This window comes from Mytilus galloprovincialis, chromosome 8 (genome assembly GCF_965363235.1).
Source record: "Mytilus galloprovincialis chromosome 8, xbMytGall1.hap1.1, whole genome shotgun sequence".
NCBI lineage: Eukaryota > Metazoa > Mollusca > Bivalvia > Mytilida > Mytilidae > Mytilus > Mytilus galloprovincialis.
Genome location: NC_134845.1, coordinates 63,874,985 through 63,888,464, shown reverse-complemented (window position 1 = coordinate 63,888,464; position 13,480 = coordinate 63,874,985). Strand labels below are relative to the sequence as shown.

At 34.1% G+C, this 13,480-nt stretch overlaps 1 protein-coding gene across 1 annotated transcript in view; it reads right to left on the bottom strand.

Moving 5' to 3' along the window:
• The window catches only part of LOC143042363 (protocadherin-9-like), a 71,407-nt gene extending 58,191 nt beyond the window's left edge, over nt 1-13,216 (bottom strand). Inside the window, exon 1 of the mRNA XM_076214640.1 lies at nt 13,136-13,216. The gene's annotated coding sequence lies outside the window, so the exon portion shown is untranslated. The remainder of the gene's footprint in view (nt 1-13,135) is intronic.
• Nucleotides 13,217-13,480: the final 264 nt, after the last annotated feature.

Sequence of the window (13,480 nt, the reverse complement as noted above, 5' to 3'; positions counted from 1 at the left end):
AAAGAATTCTGATGAAGCATCTACAAGTGCTGTCACAAAGAAAGATTATGAAGCCTGTACGAGTGCAGTCACAAAGAATGTTGATGGAAAGACAAAAGACAAATAATTAATAGAAAAAAATTAGTTACAGAGCTGACATTGCAAACTTTACTTTTTGTGTTGTTAATTAATATACTTGTACACAAAGAATGTACTTTGTAAAATTTATGTAGTTGATGTGTTGTTAATTTATATACTTGTACACAAAGAATGTACTTTGTAAAATGTATGCATTTGATAATAATAAAGTTTTTTTTTTTTTTTAGTGAATGGATAACCCAGTGGCAACTCAAATTATATTGAAATAATACTTTGTGAAATCGCACTATTTATCATGGGGAAGTTTAAGAAGAAGTCCGAAAAGACATTACAATTGGAAAGAAAACGGAAGAGAGAGTCATTGGTATGTACCTCAAATGTTGCCTTTTCAAGGCTCTTTCATCGGTCTAAGAAATTAAGTTAAGAGAGGATGTGACATGTTAAAATCTGCAAGTGGAGTGAAATGTGAAAATTTCATTAAAAACACCTATTTTTGCCACTTTTGCATGTGGTGGGTATGCCCCCTATGAATACATGTTATGCAATATAAGATAACAATGCATTACAATATAAAACTTGTGTAAAAGGTATCCTGAAAATTGCATGTACATGTATAGTAAGTTGACTATGCTTTTGTTTTTAGGTTGATTCCATTAAAGGAGGACAACAAAACTCAATGGCTTCAGAACCAGGTCCAGAGAAATATTACAACAAGGTAATTGTGTTATATATCTTAAGAATTTCCCATTTTACAGTAAAAATCTACAAATATTTAACACACTCATTGAATGAAAGAGTTTTATGAATCTGAAAACTGGCTTAGAAATGTTTTGAGGTTTTCTCATACCTTTATGCAGATAATTCTTTCTGAAGTATAAATCAAGAACATATGTTTGTTTTTAGGTTTCTACCACCAAACAGCAGGTCCCAGTTTCAACTAAGCAACAACAGAACATGAAAAAGCCATTTGAAGTGACACAGCTGGGTCCATCCAAATCACTTCCAGCGAAAACAGGTCCAGAAAAACAACCAGGTCCATCTAAACCACATGCAGCCAAAACAAAACCACATAAACAAAGGGGTCCATCCAAACCACGTCTAGCAAAAAAAGAAGTAGATGAACAACCAGGTCCATCCAAACCAATTGCAGCCAAAACAGAACCAGATAAACACAGGGGTGTATCCAAACTATGTCCAGCGAAAAAAGAACCACATGAACAACCAGGTCCATCCAAACCACATGCAGCCAAAACAGAACCATGTAAACAACAGGGTCCATCCAAACCATATCCAGCGAAAACAGAACCGGATCAACAACGAGGTCCATCCAAACCACGTTCAATAAAGCCATGTTACATGAAACAAGCACAAGTACCCTCCTTTGTGAGACAACCAATTGCAATGGCAACCAAACCAAGTCCTGTGGCACTTCCTAAAGAGGTATAAACATGTATTGAAAGCTCTTTTATGTTCAAATGATTCATCTGTCTGTCTATCTGTGTAGAAAGTAAAAACTAGGCAACCAAGATTCTAACTTGAAATTTAATGGAAAATCAGAAGACCAAGAAAAACACCCTCCAACAAAACAAGAAACATTCAATAACGAAATGAAATATGAACACAAAATAACTAAAAATAGAAATAGAAAAAATTATGCCATGTTCATATTCCAAAAATGCCTTGATCAGATGTACTTAATGATACTTGGAGATACTGTTGTCCATTATTGGAAGGTGAGTTATGATTGTGAGAAGAGTACAATGTGAGAGGCATAATCTTAGAATATGTTTAATTGCTGGTTTCAGATGATAGATAATATATCCTTGTTTATGATGATCTTTAATTACATCTTATCAAACATACTTTGTATTTGTTTTTATATAATGTCTTTGAATATATTCCAGATCTTGAAAGTTCATACAGTCCCAAAAAACTACAAAATACCAAAACAAAGTCCAGTGGATAAAGATGAAAATAAGGTATTAGTTAAATCATTTCATGTTTATCTGAAGCAGGAGTTTACCCTCATGTAGAAATTACAGGGATTCTGTAAATATCTATTGTTATGAAAATCATGTCTATTGATATAACAGATCTGTCTTGTCTCTTTCAAGTCAAATCTCACACAAAAGACTTCACCGTCCTGATATAATTTGTTATTTGTTCTTATGGATATTGCCAATACTGAGATGAATACCTCTTATCAAAAGAAACATGAACAAAAATCAAAGTCACATTGATTGGGTTTTATGTACTCAAGAATCTAGGAATTTTAATTATGGTTTGGTCATGATAACTTCTATCCCTATTGCTATCATGTTTTGCTATTAGATTTTCTGATGTCATTCTGTCACATCAACCACTTTTAGAGCATAAAGCCTTTCAATTTTTGGTTTGCAATAAGGATCATTTTTGTCATTTCTCTGGTTGTCATTACTATTAAGTTAACTTCTGGTTTTTCTAGACCAGTTATGTAAATTATTAGTAGTATCTCAACTTTTCTCTCATCCCTTAAAAAAATTATTTTTATTTTTTCAGCCTTCCATGAGTAGAGCAGATTACTTCAGAATTTATATGCAGGATAGAAGGAGAAGTAGGAAATTCAATTTCAAACAAACGTTGGATAAAAGAAACAAACGAAACAATGATACTTACAATCAAGATAAAAATGCACGAGGATCAAAAGCTCTAAAGGACAAAGGTCAAGATGAACAATACAGGCAAAACGAAAGAGACATTGATGGGAAAGCTAGAAAATTGAACAGACTTGATGTTGAGTTTAAAAGCAATGAAACTGAGCGGGAAACTAAAGCTCGTAAGAGAAAAAGACTTGACGACCAATACAGGCAAAAGGAAAGAGACATTGATGCGAAAGCTAGAAAATTGAAAAGACTTGATGTTGAGTTTAAAAGCAATGAAACTGAGCGGGAAACTAAAGCTCGTAAGAGAAAAAGACTTGACGAACAATACAGGCAAAAGGAAAGAGACATTGATGGGAAAGCTAGAAAATTGAACAGACTTGATGTTGAGTTTAAAACCAATGAAACTGAGCGGGAAAGTAAAGCTCGTAAGAGAAAAAGACTTGATGTTGAGTTTAAAAGCAATGAAACTGACCGGGAAAGTAAAGCTCGTAAGAGAAAAAGACTTGATGTTGAGTTTAAAAGCAATGAAACTGAGCGGGAAACTAAAGTTCGTAAGAAAAAAAGACTTGATGAACAATACAGGCAAAAGGAAAGAGACATTGATGCGAAAGCTAGAAAATTGAACAGACTTGATGTTGAGTTTAAAAGCAATGAAACTGAGCGGGAAAGTAAAGCTCGTAAGAAAAAAAGACTTGGTGAACAATACAGGCAAAATGAAAGAGACATTGATGCGAAAGCTAGAAAATTGAACAGACTTGATGTTGAGTTTAAAAGCAATGAAACTGAGCGGGAAAGTAAAGCTCGTAAGAGAAAAAGACTTGATGTTGAGTTTAAAAGCAATGAAACTGAGCGGGAAAGTAAAGCTCGTAAGAGAAAAAGACTTGATGTTGAGTTTAAAAGCAATGAAACTGAGCGGGAAAGTAAAGCTCGTAAGAGAAAAAGACTTGATGTTGAGTTTAAAAGCAATGAAACTGAGCGGGAAACTAAAGCTCGTAAGAGAAAAAGACTTGATTCTTCTTACAAAGAAAAAGAAATCAATAGGGAAAAGAAGTTACGCATATTCAAAAGACTTAACAGTGTTTATAAGAGGAGAGAAACTTTAAGACGAAAAACTTTACACAAAAAAAAAAGAAGTGCAGAAACTAAGAAAGGAAAATTGGCCAAAAGAAAACAAAGAAAAAAGAACAAATCTAAAGACATTAATGAATTAATCAGTGATTTCCATAGAACTGTTTCTGGAGGACCTATATATACATGTACATCTTGTAAACAACTTTGGTATAAGCACAGTGTATCTAGATTTGAAGTCACATTTGCAAATAAACATTCTGAGAAAGTAGCAAACATAATTATTCAATGTCCACGAATAAAGAGTATAAATGATACAATTTGGATATGCAACACTTGCAAGACTTACATAAAGAAAGGTAAAATTCCGCCCACCTCAGTGATGAACCTAATGACATTTCCAGATCAAGAGATTTTGAAAGATCTAAACCCTTTGGAGCAAACTCTTGTTTCTGTCATACTGCCTTTTATGAAGATCCACCAAGAACCAAGAGGTAGGCAAAAGTTCATTCAAGGGAACATGGTTCTGGTTCCAGCTAATGTTTGTCAGACTGTTACACAACTACCAAGGCTTACAACTGAAACTGCTACCATCAAGGCCACTTTAAAACGTCGTTTGAAATACAAACATCATGTGTATTGCCTTAATATAAGGCCACAGTTGGTAATAGAAGCTGCTAAATTTCTATCAGATTCTCCTTTGTATAAAGAACACAATGTGGTCATAAACAATGATTGGGAAGATATGTACAATGAGACATCTCTGGAGACTGATACCACTGAGGAAGACCTTGTAATCAGTGAACAAGAACAATTAAATCAAAACCCTACGAAAAATGATATATCAAATAATGACCAAATGAAAAATGCTAATTATGTCAGTGATAACGAAGATGACAAGTGGAGTGAAGTTGATGAATGTGCACTTATGAGTGGAGAGGCAGACACTCTTCTATCTGCACCTGGGTTTGTTGAACCATCAGAACGAGATATTGTTTATAACTTTGCCCCAGGGGAAGGCCAAATTCCTATCAGTGTTTTTATGCAAGAGGATTCTGAAGAGCTAGCGTTTCCTAGTATCTTTTGTGGAAAGAGGCGTCCACCAAATAAGGATCGACAAACCAGAATCACTTATGGAGAAATAGTGAAGGCCGAACTAAGAAATGTTGACAGAAGGGCTGCTCAGTCAGTTGAAAATTTATTCTTTAAGACAAAGAAAATTCAGATGAAGACCTTGATAGACCAAACTCAATTGGCAGTAAGAAAAGTGAAAACAAAAGATAATAGATTAACTGCAAAGGATGTAAGAGGAGATGCAGCATTAGATATGGTTCATGAGGACAAAGCCTATAAATTTCTTGCCAACATTCGAGGCTCACCACCTTATTTCGAGAAAGTGAGTAAGGAACTGTTTGCGCTTATCCGTCAACTTGGGCCAGCAACATTTTTTGTCACTTTGTCAGCTGCAGAAACAAGATGGTTACACTTGTTAAGACTTCTTGGGAGAATTGTTGATAAAAAGGATTACAGTGATGATGAACTGAACAATATGTCATGGCAAGAAAAATGTCGATTGATTCAAAGTGATCCTGTCACATGTGCACGCCATTTCGATTTTTCAACTCAGAAGTTCATCAATGGTTTTCTGCTCTCTGATGGAAATCCTCTAGGTAATGTGACTGACTATTTTTACCGTATAGAGTACCAACAGAGGGGATCCCCCCATGTACACATGATTGTTTACTGCAAAGATGCTCCTATTTTTGGACAGGATTCTGATGAGGATGTTTGTGAATACATCGATCGATACATTACATGTCATAAACCAGAAGAGGAAAGTGAAATCTCAGAGTTAGTAAAATTCCAAACACACAAGCATACACATACTTGCAAATCACCACGTAAAAAAAAGTGTCGATTTGGATATCCGAAACCTCCTTTAAAAACTACAAGAATTTTGCATCCACTCAGTTAAGCAGACTTTTCAAAAGAAAACATTTTGAAATACAAAAATCTCTGGAGTAAAATTTCAAAGGAATTAGATAGCATTGAAAATGACGATGAAGAAATAGAAACATTTCTTCAAAGATTACAAATCACAGAAAGTGAGTACGTCCTGGCAATCCGAGCTTCTTTATCGGCCGCAACAGTTTTCCTGAAACGCTCTGTCAAAGAAGTGAGGATAAATAGCTATAACACTAATGTTCTGCGTGCTTGGAGAGCTAATCTTGACGTTCAATTTGTGCTAGATGTATACGCATGTGCCACCTATGTAGCATCATACATAACCAAATCTCAACGTGGAATGAGTGAATTGTTGAGGAAAGCAACTGAAGAAGTTAGACATGGCAATCAAACAATTAAACAGCAGATTAAAATGGTTGGAAACAAATTTCTAAATGCTGTTGAGATATCAGCTCAGGAAGCGGTTTACATATGTTTGCAACTTCCAATGAAAAAGTCATCCAGACAAGTTATATTTTTAAACACCAGCCCTCCTGAAGAAAGAGTAACATTACTAAAACCAAATTCCATTCTAGACACAATGAAAGATGAGGATGACGATGTTGAATGCAGTAACATTTTGACTAGATATAGTGATCGTCCAAAGTCAATGGAAAAGGTTACTTTGACAGAATTTGCAGCATATTATGATGAGGCACCTTCCAGAACAATTAACAGAAGCAAGTCAAAAAATAATGCAAATCAAGTATGTTTACTAGAACCAAACATCATTGAAAATGACGATAAACAGGATGTGGAAGATACTTCAACAGGACCGTACAAAAGAAAGAAAAGAGCAAGAGTTATTCGATCTGTACATTTCAACATAGATACTGATCCAGAGAAACATTATAGAGAAAAGTTAATGCTGTACAATCCTTGGAGAGATGAACATGCACTTAAATGTAACTTTCCTACATATTCAGAGGCGTATCAACATTTCAAAGATACAATAGAAGAGCAACAAAAGATTTACGAACCTTTTAGTGATACTGTTGATGAAGCCCAACGTCTTTTAAATGAAAATGAACAACTTGAAGAGATGTGGGATGAATTGGCTCCCCAGACAGAGAGTGAGAATGCCGAAGACCTTGCTAATTCTTCCAAGCAACCTGATAAAGGTATAGAAAACTATGATATAGGTTTAGATTTAGGACTACCACCTTCCAATGCTGAGGATGAGATCAGCAAACAGTATGATATGCCTGATAAAGAGTTTCGACAACACATGCGTCGACTTAACAAAGAACAAATAGAGTTTGTGTATGACACTATCCATTTGCTCAAAACACAAGAAGAGCCAATTTATAGATTCCTTAGTGGTGGAGCCGGTGTTGGTAAAAGTTATGTTACCAATGCTCTTTATCAGTTCGCTTTGAAATTCTTCAACAAAAAAGCAGGAGAGGAATTTGCATTGAAGAAAATTTTACTTATGGCCCCTACAGGTAAAGCTGCCTACCACATCAAAGGAAATACAATCCATAGTGCCTTGAAACTCCCTGCAAATCAAAAGCTGCAGCACAAACCGCTGTCTTCTAGTGCACTCAATACACTAAGAAACCAAATTGGAGATGTAAAACTAATCTTCATTGATGAGATTTCTATGGTAGGTTTTAACATGTTTAATTGCATTCATCAACGGCTTGTGGAGGTAACTCAGAAGAAGGAACTTTTTGGTGGCATATCAGTCATTGCAGTAGGTGACCTCTTTCAACTCAAACCTGTTATGGATAGTTATATTTTCTCAACTCCTAGGACAGGATATTTACCTTTATCAACTAATCTTTGGACTGAAAGTTTCAAAATGTTTGAACTTCATACAATAATGAGACAAGCAGAAAATAAGTCTTTTGCCGAGCTGTTAAATCGTGTTCGTGAAGGAAAGCAGACTACAAAAGATATAGATGAACTTAAAGGTCAAGGTATAGCTGTGGATTCAGAAGATTATCCATGGGATGCTCCTCATCTTTTCACAACTAATGAGCGAGTTGATTCCTACAACTGTACTATCATTCACAGAAGTCCTAATCCAGTTTACTCCATAAAGGCTAAGGATAAGTTTGTTGGGTCTGCACCACCTTCAATGAAGACAAAAATATTGGAGACATTCAAAAATAACAAAAATCAAACAAAACAGCTCAGCACAATTCTTGAAGTGTCAGTTGGTGTTCATTATGAAATAACAGTTAACTTGGACACATCTGATGGATTAATAAATGGGGCTTCTTGTAAAATGGTTAAAGTGGAACTTACAGATGCCTCATTCTTTGCTTCTGGCAAACTTTGGGTTCAGTTTAATGATCCAGAAATTGGAAAGCAACTTCGTAAAGACAGCAGAAGATTTTACAAGTCTTGTCACAAAAAAGAATGGACCCCTTTAGAACCTATTGGTAAGACTTTCTGTGCAGGCACAAAAGGCCAAGCGCAGATTCAGGGATATCAGTTTCCATTGAGAGCTGCTCATGCCAAAACAATTCATCGCTGTCAAGGAGATACTATGCAGAGAGCTGTTGTTGATTTAACAACCCAAAGAAAGGTTGACCATATTCACTATGTTGCTATCAGTCGTGTACAAACTCTGAATGGTCTGCATATAACAAACTTGCAAGAAGACAAAATTGGCATAGATAAGTCTGTCCGGAAAGAAATGGAACGACTCAGAGAAAACCCGGTTCAACCATCTCTTCAGTTACTATACAAGATTGAACAATCTGACATGAAGCTATGTTTCTTAAATGCATCGTCCCTGAGTAGGCATATTGATGACATACGTTGTGACAATAGTGTTTTGGCCACAAATATTGCTTGTTTCGCAGAAACAAGATTTCACAAGAAAGATTCTATCAATGAAACAAGTCTTCCAGGTTTTAAACAGTATAGACAAGATGAAAATTCTTCTGATGTAACTAATAATACAAATAGGCTTGCATTCCAGAACAACAAACAAAAGGAAAATTCATCTGGTAAAGCTACTCGACCAGTGCATGGTTTAGCTGTTTATAGTAAAGAAGACTTTGTAAAAGAGTATCCTTTGAATAAAACTTACAAAACCATAGAGGTGACTGTTGTGAAGACAGAACTGCTACCAAATGTTGTAATTTTGGTTGTGTACAAACCACCAAAAACAGACGTGAAAGATCTTTGCCATGTGCTGCTGTCACTGCACCATCAATATGTCCAAAATTCAGAGGCAATTATTCTTGGGGATTTCAATGTTCACTGGCAAAAACAATCTGCCCAACAAGAAGAACTGAGAAATTTAATGGTTGGTAGATTGAAATACAGGCAAGTGATTACAGGACCAACAAATGACAACAACTCTACAATAGATCTTATTTTCACAAACACGGATTAGGACTTCAAATGTGGAACTATGGAAACATATTATTCTGACCACAAAATCATTTGGATCAGTTTGAATTAGTTATTATATAAATAAAGAGTGTCTCAATTGTAGGTAATGTATAATTATTGTAAATTGCATATGAATATAAACTTGACTTGTGATGGAACCTACTTAGTACATAAACTGATGATTCTTTTGTATACATTGTACATAGAAACTTGACAAATTTTTGATTTGATATCTACAATTGATATTAATTAAAGATTGCCTTCAGGGCTATTCCAGCAAAAAATGTATGGCTGGTTGGGTCACAAAAAACCTGCCTTGCAACCCTCCCATCATACATTTATTGATGGAATAGCCATTAGAAAGAACCAGTATAGAGAATTTATTTTAGAGTAACATTATACCATGAACACTGAAACATGATGTAACAATTTTTGTTTCTGTGTTCCATCAACTTTCTATTTTATGGAAATTTTCAATTTATGTATTGACATGCAAAATTATGTAAAATAATCAGAACCGTATCATATAAAACAATTTTGTTGTGAGCAATTTTTTTTCTTTCTCTTATATTAACTTCCTATGGATCAGGAATAAGGAATGAGTCAGGATATACTTAGCATGACTTCCTGTACAACCCCTATGTTATTCAAAAAACATTTATTATGTTTTTTTCCTTAAGACGACGGGCGTATCATGCGCTCGTGGCGCAGCTGTTTATTCAATCTTTCAAGAACCATAACTCCTGAACGGTAAAAGTAATCAAAGAGCTGATAGCTCTGAAGTGGAAGAAGGTGAATAAAAGGTAACTTGAATTACCATAAAAGCAGCCCCACTTACCCAGGCTGCTTTGTTCCATTATCGTTAAAATGTATTTTTTTTCTTCAAACAAGAAAAGGTCATAAGTACATGGATTTCCCATCCATACAATCATTTTCTATGTTCAGTTGACTATGAAAATTAGGTAAAATCTTTAATTTGGCAGTAATTAAGAAGATCATATCAAGAGGAACACATGTGTACTAAGTTTCAAGTTGATTGGATTTCAACTTCATCAAAAACTACCTCGACCATAAACTTTATAACCAGAAGCAGGACGGACGGACAGACTAGAAAACATATTGCCCATAAATGGAGCATAAAAATAGTAAGACTTGTTACATACCTGCCAACTTTTGAAAGTTCCCATATGGGTTTTTACTGCACAACAACAAAATTAAAGGTTACAATTTTTAGCGATGTATTTTGCAAGATCTGGATTGTCTAGAAAAAGTGTCATATTTGTATGAACTTACATGACTTACATGCCTTTTCCTTAAGTCTGTTTGCATAATTCTAGTTATATATTATATCGGTAGAAAAATTATACATGAAGCTAGCAGAAGCTAGACTTTTAACCTAGTTGCACATATTGTATGTTGACTTCTAACCAGCTATAAACAAATTTAATATATAAACTTCAATTTAATCCTTGAAAGGAGGTCTAAATTAATAAAATAATTTATAAATGTTAATTTTTTTATTTGTCCAAAATCATTTAAATTCATTTAATCAACATCCTTTTATGATTATTTGATTAAAATATTAATCATTTATAGTCTTTTTACCATTTACATTTTTAAAAGCAAAATAACTGAAAACAGGATAAAACAAAGGGAAGTAACAAAAAAGTATTTCAATATTCCCAATACACATCGTTTTGATAACACAACGGCAGTTAGCCGGAGGTAAACATCGTTGATTACCAGTATGTTTGACACCCAAGCTGTCAAGTGAAGCCACATAATTATACATCTTCTTTGATGTTCAGATAAAATTTAACACAGGTGTCAATTACACCCGTACAGTAGTAAGAAATGATCAAATATGGCGTCTGAAAAATTTCATACACGGGAGTTTTTTCTCCTAAACGGGAGGTTCACATGTATGTTACGAAGGGCATCTAATTCACATGACAAAGGAAACCCATGAATAAAGATAACACTTTATATATCCTTTTTATTTATATAAAAATAAAATCTTCTTGTCTGCAGGATTGCAAATTCGTAACTTCAAGGGCGAACTTGTAAACAGGGCGAGTTGTACCGATACCAAATTCACGCATGCGTAATACAAATATCTACAGTTAAAACATCCTGTTACAAGTAAACAAACATTACGTTCATGTGGATGAGATGAAATCTAATAATTTACATAAATAAAAGGGTCATATTTACGATAGTGATTGTTTTACAATTATAATTTACAAATTAAATGATTCAGATGCCCAATCATGTGTAAAAATCGGTGTCAGGAATCTAAGTTGTTTTGAAATTGTAATACACGAAATGAATGCGGCATACGGAGACTCAAAGCCAATGGTCGGCCCCTTAAGTCTTCAGAAGACTTGACGTCTTCTTCCACTAAAAATCGTCATTCTTAAACTTGACCTCCATTTTTTCATCAGTAACAACATATTAAAATTTGGGAAGCTTTGGTTGAACAGTTCATGCGTAAATGCACGGAAACGACTGGAAACGCCATTTTTCAATCTTTCAAGAACCATAACTCCTGAACGGTAAAAGTCAAAAACGTCACTCTTGAACTTGACCTTCATTTTGTTGTCAGTAACAACATATTAAAATTTTAAAAGCTTTGGATGAACGGTTCATGAGTAAATGCACGGACAACATTTGTTTGCCACCCGCCCGACCGCCCGCCGTACATCCCCAAATCAATAACCGACATTTTTGTCACAAAAATCCGGTTAAAAATGAAAATATTAATGTACCAGTATAAAGTTGATGCTAGTATTGTTTACAAATTGCAAGATTAACATATTTGAAATCATTGAATCCCATGAAGGCATTATTAAATTAATAATTTTGTTTTTGTTGTACAAATCACTTAAAATATCTCTATTTAAATAATCTAAACATTATTAACTGATATTTCACCAAATTGGGTTATTATCCAAACAATGCAGAAAGCATTTATATGGTCCTGAAACTAGGAACTAAATTAAATAGGCCTAAAATTGTGTATCCAATATAAAGAAGGTACTTGAAAAATGTCTCCTATATCATCTTAACCATGTTAGGATAGCTTCAATCTAGATAAATAGTAAAAAGAGACTTGTTATTAATATCCATAGTTGACTAGCACCCTTGCAAAGCTTCTTATTCTGTTGCCTTAACGGCAATGATTTTGTCATTTGTGTTGTTAAGTGCCTTATATCTATACATTTTTATGACACAACAATCAAAGGCCAAAGAGTTAACAATTCACAAGTCGTCAAAAGGAGATTTAATGTGTTAAGAGGCTGGAGGAAGCTTTCATCACTGACTATCTGATGTACAAGTCTTGTAACAATGTATTTATTTATTCGTTAAAACATAATATCTATATTTTATCTGTTTTAATTTATTAACTTGATTAAAAAAAAAGATCAGATTTGCAATAAAATTACTGCTGTACGTGTCATTAGTCAGGAGAAGATTTTATATGATAGATTTTAAGATAAATCAATGATAAATCTGTACCAAATGGCACAAACTAAATCCTTCCAGAATTAATACAGCATTAATTGGGATATTCAGAGACTTATACAGCAACAATTTTCATTTTCTTTCCGATTCATTTGTGATTTAAGAAATCTCTCAAAATCAGGAAACATTTGGATTCCGCTTATCTCACCTGCATTGGGTCGTGCCATCACAGAACAATGAACTATATTAAGACTTTACACTGGCAGATTCTTTTGAATCATATCTGCTGCTGACCATCATTAAAACACAATAAAGATCAGATTTGAGAATAATTATTCGTGACAAATCATTTCCTAATTACCTTTCCAATAGTTCCTCGCTCATCTTTTTATTAAATATTGATTCCAAATTTAGAATCGCTTTCTTATTACCTTTGAAAGAAAAGAAAGGTCATAGTCTTCGACAAAATGGAATTCTGTAAGTTTAAGCTGACATCAGAAGCAATCAATGTATAAGAAGCTTACCAGGGTCAATGTATCTGAGGCTTAATCAGCTCAACTGAAGATCATTTGAAAATAGACCATGGGATGACATTTGCCTGAAAAATAGTTATGACATAAATATGAGTATAAGGAAATGTGGAATATAATGAAAAAAATTGCAGTAAATGGCACAATTAAATATAGTCAAACCTTGAAACCAAAATAACAATTCAACCACACAAGTTGAGACAAAATTTATGTTGCACTTTTTCCAATTGCACTTATTATGTAATTTGTAAAAGAGAAAACTACTCTTTACATTATATATTGGTCCATTACCAACTCAGTCAGTTTTAATCTAAAATAGTGACTAATTTCTCAAACACT